General features: G+C 40.8%; 1 long non-coding RNA gene across 9 annotated transcripts in view; it reads left to right on the forward strand.

Moving 5' to 3' along the window:
* Window positions 1-993: 993 nt before the first annotated feature.
* LOC109287948 overlaps window positions 994-15,736 on the forward strand; it is a 153,416-nt gene continuing 138,673 nt past the window's right edge. For 2 of the 9 annotated variants that reach the window (XR_002095022.1, XR_002095024.1), the window contains exon 1: window positions 1,005-2,535. This is a non-coding gene — a long non-coding RNA (uncharacterized LOC109287948). Of the gene's footprint in view, window positions 2,536-15,736 lie in introns of all 9 variants that reach the window. The other 7 variants (XR_002095018.1, XR_002095025.1, XR_002095019.1 and 4 more) reach the window with 6 other exon arrangements.

Below are 15,736 nucleotides of genomic sequence, written 5' to 3' on the forward strand. Positions count from 1 at the left end.
CTAGATGACAAGAATGATTTATCCTCTGTTTCTTTAAGTCTCACCTGCCTCTCTGGTTCCTGATGACACAGTTGTTACAGTAAGTCTTGGTAATGAAGAGAGAGACAGTGTCTGATTTGCAGTGGAGGCAGCTATGAAGCCATCAAACAAACCAACTGATTCCTACCAATCTTACATTACTGCGATTCAAGTCAGTGGACTTACGTTAGCATGGAACTGGTGCAAGGGAGTGGAAAATCAAGCCTTAGGACCTTGAGTTTGATTTAATAGTTGACCATACACAACAACGTTTAGATTTCTAGCAGGTAATGGATAACATTTTAAAACTCAGTACAATAATTTCCTACTTTCTTGTCTCAAAACTGGCAATAAAATTTTATGCAAGTTGGAGGATTCTGGAGAAAAGCTGTTTTTCATTTTTTTCCCCAAGTACTCACATTCGTTGCTTACTAGTTTATTTGGACTTTTGCCCTTTTGTATAATATAACTGAAAATTTTTTTAGAAGCACTGGTGTTGGCAACCATTTTTTTGATCACAGATCCATGAACTTCTCAAAAAGGACCTGTTCACTAAAACAAACCCTTAAAAAAGAAGGCTGAAGGAAAGCTAAAGTAAATCAAAATGAGATAACTTTTAACTGATGTACTGCAAATCCACACTTTTATACCTTCACCAGAGACAACCCAAAATGCATTCCTTCCAGATTTTGAAAAAGTAAAAAAACCCCAAAACATAGCACTCCACGTTCCCCCGCTTTTTTTTTTTTTACATTTTTTAAGCCTCACTAAGTCTTGGTTATAGAATTTGAGCTATGTAACTGAACTATCAGTAAGCACAGTGCTCAATCATACTGCATCTTCCTCTAATATCTGATAGCTTTTACTTTCAGCCTGTTCTTTTGAATTCCCAAATCATCATTAACTTAAATGTGTTATTTAGTATAAGGACTGGAAGATTAGGCCCTATCTGTCATTCTAAAAAATAGTATTCACTACACATTAAGGAATGAAATATACGTTTACTATAATCTATCCTTACAAAAACAAAAAATGCCATTGAAGTTTTTGGTAGTTTTGTACGAAAAATAGGTAGAGAATTATGTAGATACATTGGCATTTAAAATAATGGACCTTAAAAGAAGGCATGAGTTCACCTTCTGTCCATCTGCATAGGATAGTTTGCATAGCTATCATAACATACCGATACATTATTGTCTACCCCTAGCTTTAAAAATTCAGGGCTTAAAAATCATGAGGTGGGATTAACATCATTGTATTTAAAATAAACTAATTTTGGAATTTTTAATCTTCCTTTGGGTTTAAAGATTCCAAGAGCTGAGACTTTAAGAAAAGTCCCAAATATCACATTATACTTGCAATAAAATATGAAGAGTTAGTAACCCTGAAGACAGAAAAATATTCCATACTAGTAATATAGGGGGAAAAGTGACATTTTAAAAGTTGTGAAATGCTGAGTTTGTCACAAGTACCTTTATTGCATCCAATATTAGGTATTCTAAAAGAACAGTGAAGCTTCCTGTCATCTGTTGATTTAACTGAGCTTAACATCCAATGAATAAATTGTATATAGTTTCTCAGCTCATGGGGTATACGGTGCCCAAGCATCAAATAACAAGCTACGCCTTCTACTGTGAAAGGTTTATAGCTGAGCAACTGCAGGAACACTGCTGAGGAACAGCTGAAATAAAATATTTAATGGAAACATAAATGAAATGACCAGATATTGTTTGAGAATCCAAGAGCATAAATAAGTGTCATGCCTATCTTCTGAATTCTCAGCAAAAATCACAATCTATTATATTTAGAAAGAACTCTGGAGCTGATTCCTGTAGCCCTTGTTCTGTGAATAGTTTCATAGATGAAAATGAGACAACTCACCGATTACCTTTCCACATAATAAAAGGGTGGCTCAGGCTGACCCTACATAGTCAGTGTATCGCCAGAGGTTGACTTTTATGTTTGAGGGGGGCTATAACTAGCACTGGATTGTGCCAGAGGCATATTATACCAGTCATGTTAAGGTAAATTTGTGATAGTTAAACAGTGTTAAGAGGGAAGAGCCCCTAAATCCCTTCACTCTCCCCTTCCTGGTCCAGAAACAGGTCTAAATGTGCAAAATGTTGGAGAAACCCATCATCAAAAAGACAATCCTAGCACGCAAAATGTTTTAATCTGTGTAAATATGTATGTGAATGCATGTATACTTATCCTCTTTCATGCTTGAAATTATGGTACTGTGCAAAAAATAATGTGACTCTGAGACTTGTTTTACATAATTTTTTCAGCACCCCCCCGCCCGAGCTTTTTAGTTTCAATAGCTGCTTTTTTGTCATTAGTTTCTAAACCCGTTGTAAGCGAGGATTTAACAATAGCAAAAGGCCATGTGAATATGCATCCATCAGGATATCTTCAAAAGTTGCATCCATTCTTCCTTTTTGGCATTCTTTCAGTGCTCCCTGTCTAGAGCTAGTCTCTGCTCAGATACAGTTGCTCCAGCCCATGACAGCTGCTTAGGTGAGTCAGCTGGTTTCAATCTTTTGTTATCATTTTTCATCACTAGAATCCTTTTTATTAGTAATTAAATATTATTATTAAAATGGCATCCAGAAGTCCTTAGTTGAAATGGGGTCCCAAATGTGCTAGGCATTGTGCAAGCACATTATAAGAGCTGGTCCCCCCCACCCCTTGAAGATTTTATTATAATAAATAGACAAGATACGAAGGGAAACAGATTCACTGTGAATTGCACAGACTTGCCCAACATGCTCATTGTTAGGCTTGAGGATAGAACACGTGTCTTGTGTGCCCCTTCCATTACACTATTCGGGAACTTAGTTTTCACTATCCCAATAGAAACTTTTTGTTAATTAGTTTAAAAAGATGATAGTTTTAAAGACATCCAGTTGTGCACATGTCACAGGTAAGGAACTGTGCAACCTCTCCCACCCAGTTTTACATCAGAACCTTACCATTCTATGTCCTTAGACCAACACAGCTACAACCAACAACCCAACATTAGGACCTTGGCTTCAGTAGCGTTACACCTGCTTTCCAGTGGGGCAAGGTCCCTGTCCTCACATAAATTACATCATCAGCAGGGATCTGGGTTTTCTGTTCATGACAGAAAAACACAATACAACCTGGATTTTCTCATTTTAAGGAGAAAAACCCAGGAAAGAGCAGGTTTACTCTTGCAGGCTGGCAAAGCTCCTGCAAGGGGCTGGGGGGAAGGAGGAGGGCAGTGAGGCAGGGGGTGGCATCTGCATGTGTGTGTGTACACATGCATATGGCCATGAGGCAGCCTGAAGAGCAGCTTCTGCAGATGAGTCTGGTGGGAGGGGGGATCGAGGCCCCCAGAGGGAGGGAGTTGGGCAGGGCTGGGGCTGCTGCCCAACTAGGGCAGCGCGTGGAGCCCACAGCCAGATGCACGGCTGCAGGACCTGGGCAGAGAATGGGATGGGGCTGCGGGTGGCTTGTCTGGGGGGGGGCTGGCTCCTAGTCACTGCATGCACTCCTGCAAGGGATGGGGGGCATGGGAGTACATGCCCCCCAGATTTGTGCACGGGGCAGGTGTGGGCCAGGCTCAGGCTCCTTGCCTTGTTGCCTGCCCCCTACAGAGGTATAGCCCAGGGGGTGGGACCTGGCATGGCAGGGCAGAGCAGGGCTGGGTGGGTAAGCTTCATGCTGCTGCCGCAAACCCCACACCGCCACGGCAAAGCACCCCCTGCCCACCCAGCAGCAGCAAGGGACACAACTCTTGTGCTGCCACTCCCACTGCTTCCTGGCAGGCAGGGAGCTCCTCACGATGGTGGGGCAGGGCTCACAGTGGTGGCATCAAGCCTCTTCATGCCGCTGTTCCCTGCCACGGTGGGTCCTGCTGCAGAGGCTTTAGGGGGTAGGCAGCAGGGCAGGGAGCCTGAGCCTGCAGTGGGCAGCCCACATCTGTTCTCCCTCACTGGGCTCTGCTCGGGCCATGCCAGCCCTGGGGGAGGGAGAGTTGAGCACTGTACTCTCCTCTACTGCAGCAGCTGCTGCCTCCCACATGAGGCAGCCAGGGCTTGGGCACTGCTGTGGGGGCTAAAGGGCTATGAACCAGAGTAGCCCTGGCAGCTGGGGGCCCCCTCCAGCAGGGGTGGGGAGTGAGGGGCACCACCAGGGCTGGGGGACTGTGGGTCAGGAATGAGGGGCAATAGCATGGGCAGGGCACCGGCATATCAGGGCTGCTCAGAACCACAAACCAGTGGAGCGGGGCAGGGACAGCCACAGCTGGACCCACATCCTGATGAGCAAAAGGGGCAGGGGAAGCTCTGATTTTCCACGATAACCGCCCCCCCCCAAATTAAATGCCAAAATGTACAGGTATTTAGAATTTATTTTATTGTAGTGATTGAGGCACTGGTGGCCTTCCAAATTGCTTTAAAATTGAAATACAGCAATAAAACATTGTGTTCAACTGATACCTATCTATATATTGGGGTTTCATTTTAACTGCGGAAAAAACATGGATTTAGGGCTTTTTTAATCAGAGAATTTGGGGGGAGGGGGTTATCAGAGAATTTTCAATTTTCAAACAAACTAGGATTCCTGATCATTAGTGATCTCTAGTTAAAAAATACTTTAACATGTACTTGAAAAACTCATATAAAACATATTTTACATTCAAATTAGGCAAACCCTGGAAAGCAGGAGAGCTGCAGAAAGTTTATGACAACATCTGGCTTGATTTTTGCCTGTCTTATACGGGGGCCAAGGAGGTTTCAAACACTACAAGGCCAAAATGGGAATGTGTGATACCCAGTCTGTACAGTGTTAAAAAAATATACAAGATGCAGGCCAGCAAAGAACAAGGTTCACTGGATTCACTTAAAAAGGAAGTAAAAATGATGAAGTACTCTTGCTTCTGGTTCTTCCATTACATGTTAAAAAGTTTTGTTTTAATTTACTCACAGTCTAAATATCTTTTAATAAAATTCAAAATGGATGTTAGCATAGATTTATACAAAACAATGCAACTCTATTTTTATAGCAATAATTAATGTTTTATCTCATGCAGTTTCATGAATTATCCATATAAAGCACATTTTACAGAAAGCTGCTTAGAGAGATTTCAGGGGACACTAATCCACAGGGCTTTCATTGAAATACTAAACACAATGTCATGTGACAACCTTATCATGGCAAACCTAATTGAAACAGATTTGCAATAATATAGTCCCAAACTACAGAGATCTCAAACACACCAGATAGGTTTGGGGTTATGGATTTGTTATTTAGATTTGTTGGAAGATCCTCTTTATTACTCTGCAAGTTGTTAAATTATACAGAGGCATAAATTAGCCATTAAAATATACATGTAAACACACAATTTAAGCATAAACATTCTGATAATCTTAGTATTTCCCTTACTGTCCTTGTCATCGAGCTGCAGCCGCTGTGGCCTGGGTTGGCCCCTCCGTGCAGCTGTCTTACTGTCTGCTATTGCAAAAATAGTTAGCAATATTAATAGTATCAAATAGTCGCTTTCTTCAGTTCTAGCTTTGTGGGTGACTGCTTATCTTGTAGGTCCCTAAGCAGAAATTTGTGAGGAAAGAACATAGATATGTGAAGGCGTTGTAAGGCTGCTCTGCATAGGCTGATTGTAATGTGAAGTGAGTACTTGGGTTTTTCACTCTCTAAAAACACTGCTGAATATCACGCTGCATCATAATAACCATGCTGGGTGGGTTTTGTTTGCAGATGCCTGCAGGCTCCCCCAGATGGCGCTCCGTATAGCCTTTTCTCCCACTGCTAAGGTTAGTTCCTTTACCAGCTAAAGGTTGGAGCTAAAAGAGGAATTTGGGTTTGGGAGCTCAGAAGGCTGATCCCAGAGCTGCAGCATCACCAGTAGCAGCAGCAGCTTTTCAGAATTAGTCACACGCTTTTCCCAGCCTTGGGAGGAGGAGAAAGCAACAGCTGGAGTGTGAGCTAAGCTCAGAGTATTAGCAGGCAATTGCTCTGTTTCTTAAGTGCAGGCTCAATTTTCAGAAAATCCTGAAGGGAATCAAGTAGGTATTCGCACAACCAAATTCTATTTTTTTCCTATATCACACCAAATGCTTCTGTATGCACTTCATGCAGGTGTGCTATTTTGCGGTTATAATACTATACCTTTCTACTAGGTTTCAGGGTGGCTGGATCATTAATACACGTTTTATTTTCTAGCAAAATTTAAAAAAAAAGAAAAAACCTTTGTCTCTAGCTTCAGGTTTTCAGCATCTGTTAGTGTGTGTGAAACTGAGACAATGCTAAGTCATAATTATTGCTGTACATATAAACATGCAGAGGCAAATGCAATATAAATGGATCATGCACTGATAGGAGATGAATAAAGAATTTTTACTTCTTTATTGCCATAGATGACTTATGTCTCCCCTGCATCTATCCTTTCTGAATTATTTGGCCCCTTGCTCATGTATTTGAACAGATTTTATGTCTTTGATAGGCTATAACCTATACACGTATTTCTTTTGCAGCATGTGTAGCATGTGGACTGAGATAGATAAAAACAGATTATAAACACCCCTCTATAGTTCTGTAAGTGTGTAGGGAGCTCTGGATCTGTATCTGTAGGGGCTGGAGCTGGGCTGCTTCTAGTCCCAAGTACCCAGCCCTTAGAAATGGCTCCACAGAAACCTCAGCTCTCTAGATCCAGGATGATGAAAGTGGAAGTTGGTAAGAAAGAAGAGCTTGAGCACTCCAGCTGCGGGTTGGGGATGACATATATCAACCTCCCACTGCAACTACAGGCCGTGTAGTCCATATTAATTTTTCCATGGATTTCCTCGATGGTACTCAATATACCTGAGCTGGCAGGAGCTGGAAGTGCCGTTTAGATAGAAACATAACACTCAGGAATATGAATAAGGACTTCAAAATTTGGGCCCTATGCATTGCATGAAGAAGATAAAGAACAGTCACAGCTGTGACTAATTAAATAAATAATACAGTATTTAAAGGATTATCAAGGAGACAAGGAGATTCCTCTTCTTTCTGTGTAACATTGGCCAATAACTGGGGTAAAGATTATTTCAGCATGGAGCCTTCAAAAATCCATCCTTGTTATTATTTTATTTAGTGAGTTATAGCCAAAGAAACCTTACATTTCTTAGCTGATTTTACAAATGTAAAGTCAAACTAATTTATTTGGAAGTAAATAATGAGTAACTTTTTTTGAATCAAAGGCATTTCTCTTATTGCACCAGTGTAAATGAGGGAAGAATTTGGCTTTAATAGAAGAGATAAAAATAAAACCAGCACTGGGCAAAGCCAATTATGTTCCCCATTGCCTAGGGATGGGCAACCTAATTTACAGTTGACATTGATTTGATGGACTGAATCATCTTTTTTCTGACCTAGCTTTTGAAGTAATTTTTATTGTAAACCAATCATTACAATGTAGGACTTTCAGTACCATCAGTGTCACCATGACAAATTTTCACACCAGCATTAGCCTTGCTGCTAGGGTTTTTCTTCCCATTCTTCATTACTTGACATGCTCTAGGAGGTAACTGGACATATTGTACCTAGTTTCTATCCTCAGTACGAGCCTTGGGCATGGAGCTAATGGATTGTGTGAGGGATACTGTGCCAAACATTATAGTATTGACAATGGGGGAGATGTTACTAGGAAAAAAAAAACTATAGCAGAGGAACTGGTAACATTACATTTACCTCATTTGTTTTGTCTACATATGAAGAAAATTAATCGGGGGGGGGGTTAGGACAACATTTTTTCTTCTCCTTTTAGCTCCTTTCTAACTCTGCTCATCAATGTGGTTTTATAGTTGGATGATTAAATGGACTTTTCCTTACGTGCTTGGAACTACATAACCTATAGTTTAGGGCAGGGCAAGCTGGGCTGTGTAAAGACATGTATTGGACCCCACCTATGCTCCACCCAAGTTCAGGAGGATTAGTAATTGGGTGCTTGGCTACCCCAATTGCTTACATTAGGGTTGTGCCTCTGCTCTGTGACCTGGCAGACTGGAATACTGAAATAGAGGCCTGCCCCTTTCTTACTCATCTACAGGAAGGAGCAGGTGCCATGTGCCCCTTAGCCTTGCATACAGGTATCTAAGGTCTAGGACAGGTGGCCATTATACTGAGTCTTAAAGCAGCATATTGTCCCTTTCAATTCCCCTACCTGGACAGTCTAGGATTCTGTCTCATCTTTTATGAACAGAGCATGAAATCCCATTTATTTTCACCCAGTGTTAACAAATGGTCAGTATTTTAAAGATTCCATACCTAAAAGTCCAGTTCCCATTATTTCTAAGCTCTTGGGGCTTGCTAATCACAGGAAGCATCCTGTGTTAGTTTGATAATATTTGAAACAAAAATAATAAACGCTTGGAGGGATTAAAGGTGTGCAAAAAAGCAACCTGTCCTTCAACATGACAGCTAGGGACAGACATTTGAAAAGCCCAAGCCTGAATTGATTCAATCTTTGCAGGTTAGTCTAACCTGCAGACACTGAACATATTTGCAAGTGGATAGACATTCACTTTTGATTCCAGAAATGCAGGCATATGCCTGCAATGGCTCAGGCCCGAAGCCTGGGGGTGCTAGAGGAGCCCTCCCTTCCCTTCCACAGGTAAGCCGAGCTGATGCGGGGGCATGGCCAGGCCCCAGCAGGTCTGAGTACGACTGAGGAGCAGTTTAAACCCCCACCTTGGCCTGCAGTTTTGGGGAGTAGGGGAAGAGGGAGTGTGGCCAGCTCCTGTGGTGGAGGAGGAGCACGGCCCATAGTAGTGGCTCCCTGACAGCCAGGAGCAATCCAGGCACACAGCTCCACTTCCCAGCCCTCGAAGGGGACTCTTCCCCATCCTCTTTTTGCCCTCTCCCCTGCCACCATGGGGCAGGAAGGGGGACTCTATGTGGCACTGCTCGGCCTGTGCCAGCCTGGGCATGGAGAGCGGCTGTCATTGAGCCACAGCTGCTGGAAAGTGCCCTGCTCCTGCATCCCGTGCCAACCCCACTCAGCCCTGGCTGAGGCAGCTGCATGGTGGGCCCCAGTGGCTGTAGCTCAGTGATAGGGAGCTGAGCTCTGTCAATGAGAACAGCCTGGGTGGTTGCTGGTCAGACAGCAGGCTACGCAGGCCAGCTTGGAGGTGCCGGTGAGCCTGAAGCCCAGCATCTGCCTGCCGTGGGGGCTCGCTGTGGACACATGAGGCCCCATGGCACCTCCAAGTCAGCCCAGGTAGCCTGTGCATGGCCAGCTACTGCCCGTGTGTACCAGTCCAGGCTGCTGTCACTGACAGGGTGCAGTTTCCCAATGGCTGCAGCTCAATGACAAGGAAGCTGAACCCTGTCAGCTTTCCTATGTCAGTGCACATATGCCCTACAAAAAACTATGTTGAAAGAATATTATAAAGATTGTAACGTGAAGTTCAAGGAAATATCTGAATTATGGTTGCCAATTCAAGCTTAATTCTGCCTGTTATATTTTCTGCTTTGATAAAGATTTTATTTGCATGATCACACTTGTGTTTTTGTCCTCCAGGATAAAATGAGGAAGAAAACTGAATGTTCATTGTAATATGCCCTAGATATCTATACATATCCAAAGTTTGGTTGATTGTTTTTATAAGCAGGGGCGGTAAACCCAGTGTAAATCACCCCTTACTCTCATTGTCTCCTTGGGTAACTGATGACCCAATTTTAGTGTCTGCTTTAGGAAAATCCCAATTAGACCAAATGAAACTGAATTACAGGCAGAGAGCTTTCACTAGGGCCTTGCTGGCCTGCACTAAATGAGGTAAGTTGGCTGCGTGTCTAGATAGAGTCTGCACCCATGGGAGAGATCTCTGTGCTATCTTGAAATGCAGTTAGAGAAGAGGGTAGGCTAGAGCCCCACAAACATGGGATCAACAACCAGACATTTCCTCGCTAAGGGTTCAAGAAGGTAGCAGGTTCTAGTCCTGATGCTGGAGTTATGAAGCAAGTGACATTAACTCTGTGATCTGCCTTTTGCATGTGGATATAGGCCTAAATGGTGAAGTTCACCCACATGTTCAGAAATTAGAGCTGTGAGGGGAATGGATGGCAGAAAACAGGCAGATTAGCTGTTCAGAACTATAACACTTAGGACAGCTCTTAGACGCATCTGAGATCAGCACTTTGCCCTACAAGGACCCTTGAATGACTACAACTCCAATGACAAATAGTTCTGGTGCACTTATTTCAAGAGCAAACCTGCCAAAGGAACAGATTGCCTTAGGGGTCTTACCCTTCTTGTTTATAAGAACAAGTTCATATCCCAAAAGAAATAATTCCCTCTCCAAAGCAGCAAAGCATGGTGCTCAGGCAGGAAGATGTCCAGCCAGAAAGTGTTACATTAACTTTGGAGATGTTTGCATAGGATGGCTTCCTCCCAGAGGGGAAATTCATGTCAATGGCCTATGTCTTTCTAGGGGTGGGAGACAAAGAGCTGGCTACAAAACAAAAAGAGGACTCAACACTAATGTGTTTCAGTCTGTGCTCAGGTTAGATATACTGCTGTCCAGTTTATGCACATTATGGGCCTAGACTTTCTCCCACCGGCTTCAAGAGAGTTTGAAGCTGACGTCAATGGGACCAGAAGCTAGTACATGGTGTTCATACAGCTGATGAACTTCATATTTAGATTCCAGGAGCAGTTAAAAATACCTATAAATCCACACTAAAACATTTAAGACATATACTGAGTGAGTTTTAGCTCTGCTGGACTGGCTTAGATGTGTGTACAGTGGATGTCAGCAGTGTCTGCATTTATCAGCCTGAAGCCTAAACATATTCTTTCATAACAGCCAAGGGGGCACAGTCAAACACCCTGGAGGAGATTGTGCTCTTTAGCTCTGCAATTCTCAGGTAGCATTAAGTATGCAGGAAGCATTTGCTGATCTCCTGTTGGAGATACAGTCCCTCAGTGAACACGCTGCAGACTCCTATATGACTCCTTCCTTGCAGCACAGGTAGAAGGGGCTGGACAGGCATGTTAAAGAGTAAAGAGAGGAGAGGGTAGAGCACTACCTATTTGGTTAGAGCAGTGAATTACAGAGTTATACTCTTCGCTGTCTCCAGCTTATTCTCTGCTACTCCCTTCCATCCTGCTCTGAGCAATTATGGTGGGTAGGATAGCCATGATTTTCAGACCCTCTCATGGCTCAGCTAGTTTCTTAGTCTGTTTTCCTTGGGGCTCCACAGCCTATCAAGAATGCAGATGGTGGAGCAGTGACAGATTATTTTCTTTCCTCCCTGTAATGAAGCAGCCCAGCCGTAAGGGGAGCCAATGAGTAGCTGCAATGAGTCAAGGCCAGCAGTTGATCATATCATTGGTGCACCTGGGGCTATAGGGAGAGTTGAGCGAGGCAGCTGGGAAAACGGTTACCATGCAACAGGGCTGATTCAGACACTTCTGTTTCAAGACCCCAGGTGTTGACACAGAGAACATGTTTCCATTGATAACCAAGTGCAAGCTGATGCCCCAATTTAGAGACACAAAGCCCCAGATAGGACAACTCTGATACATGTTGCATGAATAATATTGCATAAACACCTCTATTTCACACAGCATGGCATACATGTGGAATGATTTCATGGAATGACTTTCTGCTGCATAAGTGGACATCATGAAATCCCGGCCATCTCCATGGTATTATTTTTTTGCATAGCAACTAACATACTGCAGTAAAAAAGCAAACCTCAGAAGATCGAGCAGAAGGATAAATGCCGAAGAGTGGAAGAAAAAATACAGTTTCAAACTCCCCATGTGTGGCAGAAACAACTTCTGTGAAGGCACATGTTCAGAACCATTCCATAGTTAGTTAAAGCTCAGGGCTGTGCCACTCATCAACAGGATGGTAATCCTAATTTCACAACAATAAAAAAGTATAGGCATATATTCTACAAGACATAGATTATCCTTTCCTTTCCATATCCTTCTTTCTCATGCGCAAGAAAGAAGGAACTAGTTCTGATGTGGTAGTAATTTCTATTTAACTTTGACTAGAGAAACTTATTCTTAAGATGGTCAGAAAAATTTTGATGGGATCATTTGCTGTAACCAAATGCAATTCTATGGAAAATGAACCATAGTGTCAGTTCATATCAATGTCACTGAAATTGCATGTGGAGTAAAACATAGGAAAAGAGTCCTGGCACTAATGAACAGAAAATGTTGACATTTATTTCATGTTTCATTTCATGTTTTCATTTTGAAATTACTTTTCTTTTTAAATATATTAGAATGTGTAATAAAAATGAATCCAAACAAGCTGTTTTGATCCATTCAACATGATTTTCCCTGAATTTTCCTTCAAATAGAAATTTTGATTTTTTTCAATTTCATTAGAACTGAGAACGGAGCCAAATTTAGAAATCTTTTGTCAACAGAATTTCTGTTTTTGTACACCTCTCTTTCACATTGGTTTTGACCTGTATTTTTAAAGTCACAATATAGGTTTCTACAATCGTATTTAGGCACTTGGGGGAAATAGGCATTTTAGTTAAGTCATGAGTATTTGCCAGTGTCTTTAATAGACTTTTACCTCAGTTCACTCAGGTCATGTCATCGATTTCCACACCATAGATTTAGTACTCTATATTTAGGCACTCATTTTTGAAGTTTTTATTTTTTAAACTTAATCCTATTTCATTATAAAAAGAAAGAAACATGTTCAACAAAGCTTAGATGATGGCACAGTTTTCTTAATACTTTTACCAGGTTTTGAAATATAGAAAACAATTTAATAGAACCATAGATTTTAAAGGTAGAAAGGATCATCTAGTCTGACCTTCTGCAAGACAAAAGTCATGGAACACCATCCATTGATTTCTTCATCAAGTCTATAACTTGTTTCAGCTGGAGCGGTTGTTGTTTTTTTTTAGAAAGACAACCTGGGGAAATTTCTGCTCTGTGGTCTTACCCAATGCATCACTGGAAAAATACCAGTTACTGCATATTAATTTTACTTCCTAGTAGTGCTGTTGTGGTAGGCAGCAAGTTATTTCCTCAAAGTAAATTACCCACTCTAGTTAACTACTTTGCTGAAATATACACTAATATGTTGGTTTTTAAGTATAAATACTGGTAACTAATTCCATGAGACTATTGCTTGATAGTAAATCTAGTGGAATTTGATCTCTTTTTGACTGATGTACAAATTGGTTAGTAATTATTTTTACATGACTAGCTTTCCATAAGACCTGTCTTCTAGCTAAATTTTAATAGGCCTATATACCTTAACACTGTTTTTTAAAGAGGGGGAAAAAACCTTTATATAACTCATTTTGGGGATTATAAAAGCAGTAATTTTCTTGAAATTGGTCCTTGATAGAGCTAACAGCTCTTGGCTTCACCTCAAGTTGGTTAACAAACCTATCATTAACTGTGGTTAATGAAAAAATAATTTTTATCTAAGTAACACAGGATGAAAAATTATTATAAATCATACCCTTGGTTATTCATGTCAATAATATGAACAAATGAGTTTGAAAGTTCATACATGTATAAATACACAGTGTTATAAGTAGAGACAGAGTGTGTTTTACAAGTTGTTACTAAGTATTTCTTCGGTTTGTGTTAACATCTGCTTCCTAAAATTTTCAAAATGTTGCTTCAACCTTTCCTAAACTATTGTATGTAGAAATGGAGCATGGTGAATAATTTAGGACACAATTTATGAAGATTTAGTAAAATAAAACTTTTGATCTAAACATGGAATACTCACCTTCAGTAATATTATCTACACCAAACAGGAAGGTACTAAGACAAAATTGTGATGCTAAAAAAATAGCAGAATCATTAGAATGGATCACAAGATATGATTATATGATGCATCACAAAATTATGCAGTAGAATTTTTAACTTTTATATGCTATTGATAAAAAGCACCCACTGGAACTTGTGAAATTGGTCTAGTTTAATTTTACTGAAAACAACACTAAAAAAAGATTATAAGAATGATCAATAATTGACTTATTCTTAAAGCTTGTTATAAAATAATTGCAAGAGGGATTTTTTTTTTTTTTTTTTGCATAGGAGGTAGGGAATGAAGCATTTGCCGCCTTTAAAATATATTTATGCCATGAACTGATAAATGAGATGATATGCCCTAATTTTTCCCCTTCCAAAAAGAAAGAATAATTGAATAATTACAGAACCTTACTACAGATCCTTAGAACATTAGGATAATTTGGTTGATTTAAAGGAATATATAATAGGCATCACAGTTGCCACAAGCATCTTCTCACCATGGTTAAGCCTTTTTGGCATTCTTCCTTTGTCTTCTAGTTGCTCCCACCCAGCATTGTGATGCCTTCTAAACAGTTACTTGGCTTAAAGATGAAGCTTGGTCAATACTAGTGCAATCAATATTGCTTTATCACCACAGAAAAGGGTAAAATTTATACAAATGTTCTCCTATCCATACTGAAGCCCCTGGATGTGAATAATATACATCTACATTTCTACAGGTCTGGGATGGTTTAGCTGAATGGTGGGAAGGGCAAAGTATCTGCTAAGCAAAGCATGCAAGATGATGCCTAAAAGCTTAGCGAAACAGTAGTTATGAATTGTGTCTTTTCTCCATCTCCAGGGGTGCTGAAGTGAAGTTTAGCAGTGTTCAAGGTCAGTATTGTTCAAGGTCAATCTGAAACTCTGAGTCTTCAATTGGCTGTGGATGTCCACTATCTATACAAATGAGAAGCCATGCACATTTTTTCCCTTTGCAGTGATCTCTGCTACACATCTACCATTAGCATAATCTGAGCTGAGACATACAGGATTTTCACTTATTTTTTCCTCCTCTGAATATTTTCTTATAGAAGGGAACAATTGAGATGTTTATTTCTAGCTCTTCTCCCTTATATTTAGAAGATGGAAACAGCCGTCCAAAAATTCCACTCATTACTTTCCTGTTTAATAACAGTCAGTTATCCAACCTAAAACCAAAGATACCAGGTAACTTAGGCACAAGAGTCGTGCATATTCAAAATACTGACTTGCTACAACTACATACAAGTATTTAGAGGTCCCATGATAGATTTGTATTGTACAAGCACACAGTGAGAGGCACTTATCTCCAAGGCTTGTGGTTTAAAAAAAACAAGACAAACAAAGGATGAAGGGGACAAAAAGCTGAAGTAACTTGTCCAGGTCATCAAACTGTGTAGAAAACAGAACTCCTTTCCATAATGTCCTGCCCATTAGCTCACACTACTTTGTTTGGGATCATTGGCATGATTGATTTGTATGAAGACTTATTTTACTAAAGACAAGGAGTAATTTTCTTGACAGCTCCTTTTACTCTCTGCTTAATGTACCCACTTTCCTTTTCCAAATATTCTTTCAACCGACTCCTCTTTTAGGGTCAGAGAATGTGTCCTCTTTTTTTTTCCTCCTCCTTACCTTCCTTTGTTCCCCCTTCCATTAGACGAGAACGTGTCCTTTTAGGGGTATGTATCGCCTTCACTTTTGCTACCTCACTCACCATTTGATTCCATCTTTCTTCTTATGTATCTTGTTGCAGGAACTGCAGTATCTGAGCCTGAATATCCAGTACAGAAATAGATAAATCTATCTCTACATACAGTACCGAGCAAATGAGTTACTTCTTGACATATCTGCAATTTGGATTTATAAAACATGGCTGGATTTTGTCATACTCTGCCTTTTAGTATAAGAAGAGTTGCAGAA

The sequence above is a fragment of the Gavialis gangeticus genome, unplaced genomic scaffold (genome assembly GCF_001723915.1).
Source record: "Gavialis gangeticus isolate Ggan-Ray unplaced genomic scaffold, GavGan_comp1, whole genome shotgun sequence".
Lineage (NCBI taxonomy): Eukaryota > Metazoa > Chordata > Crocodylia > Gavialidae > Gavialis > Gavialis gangeticus.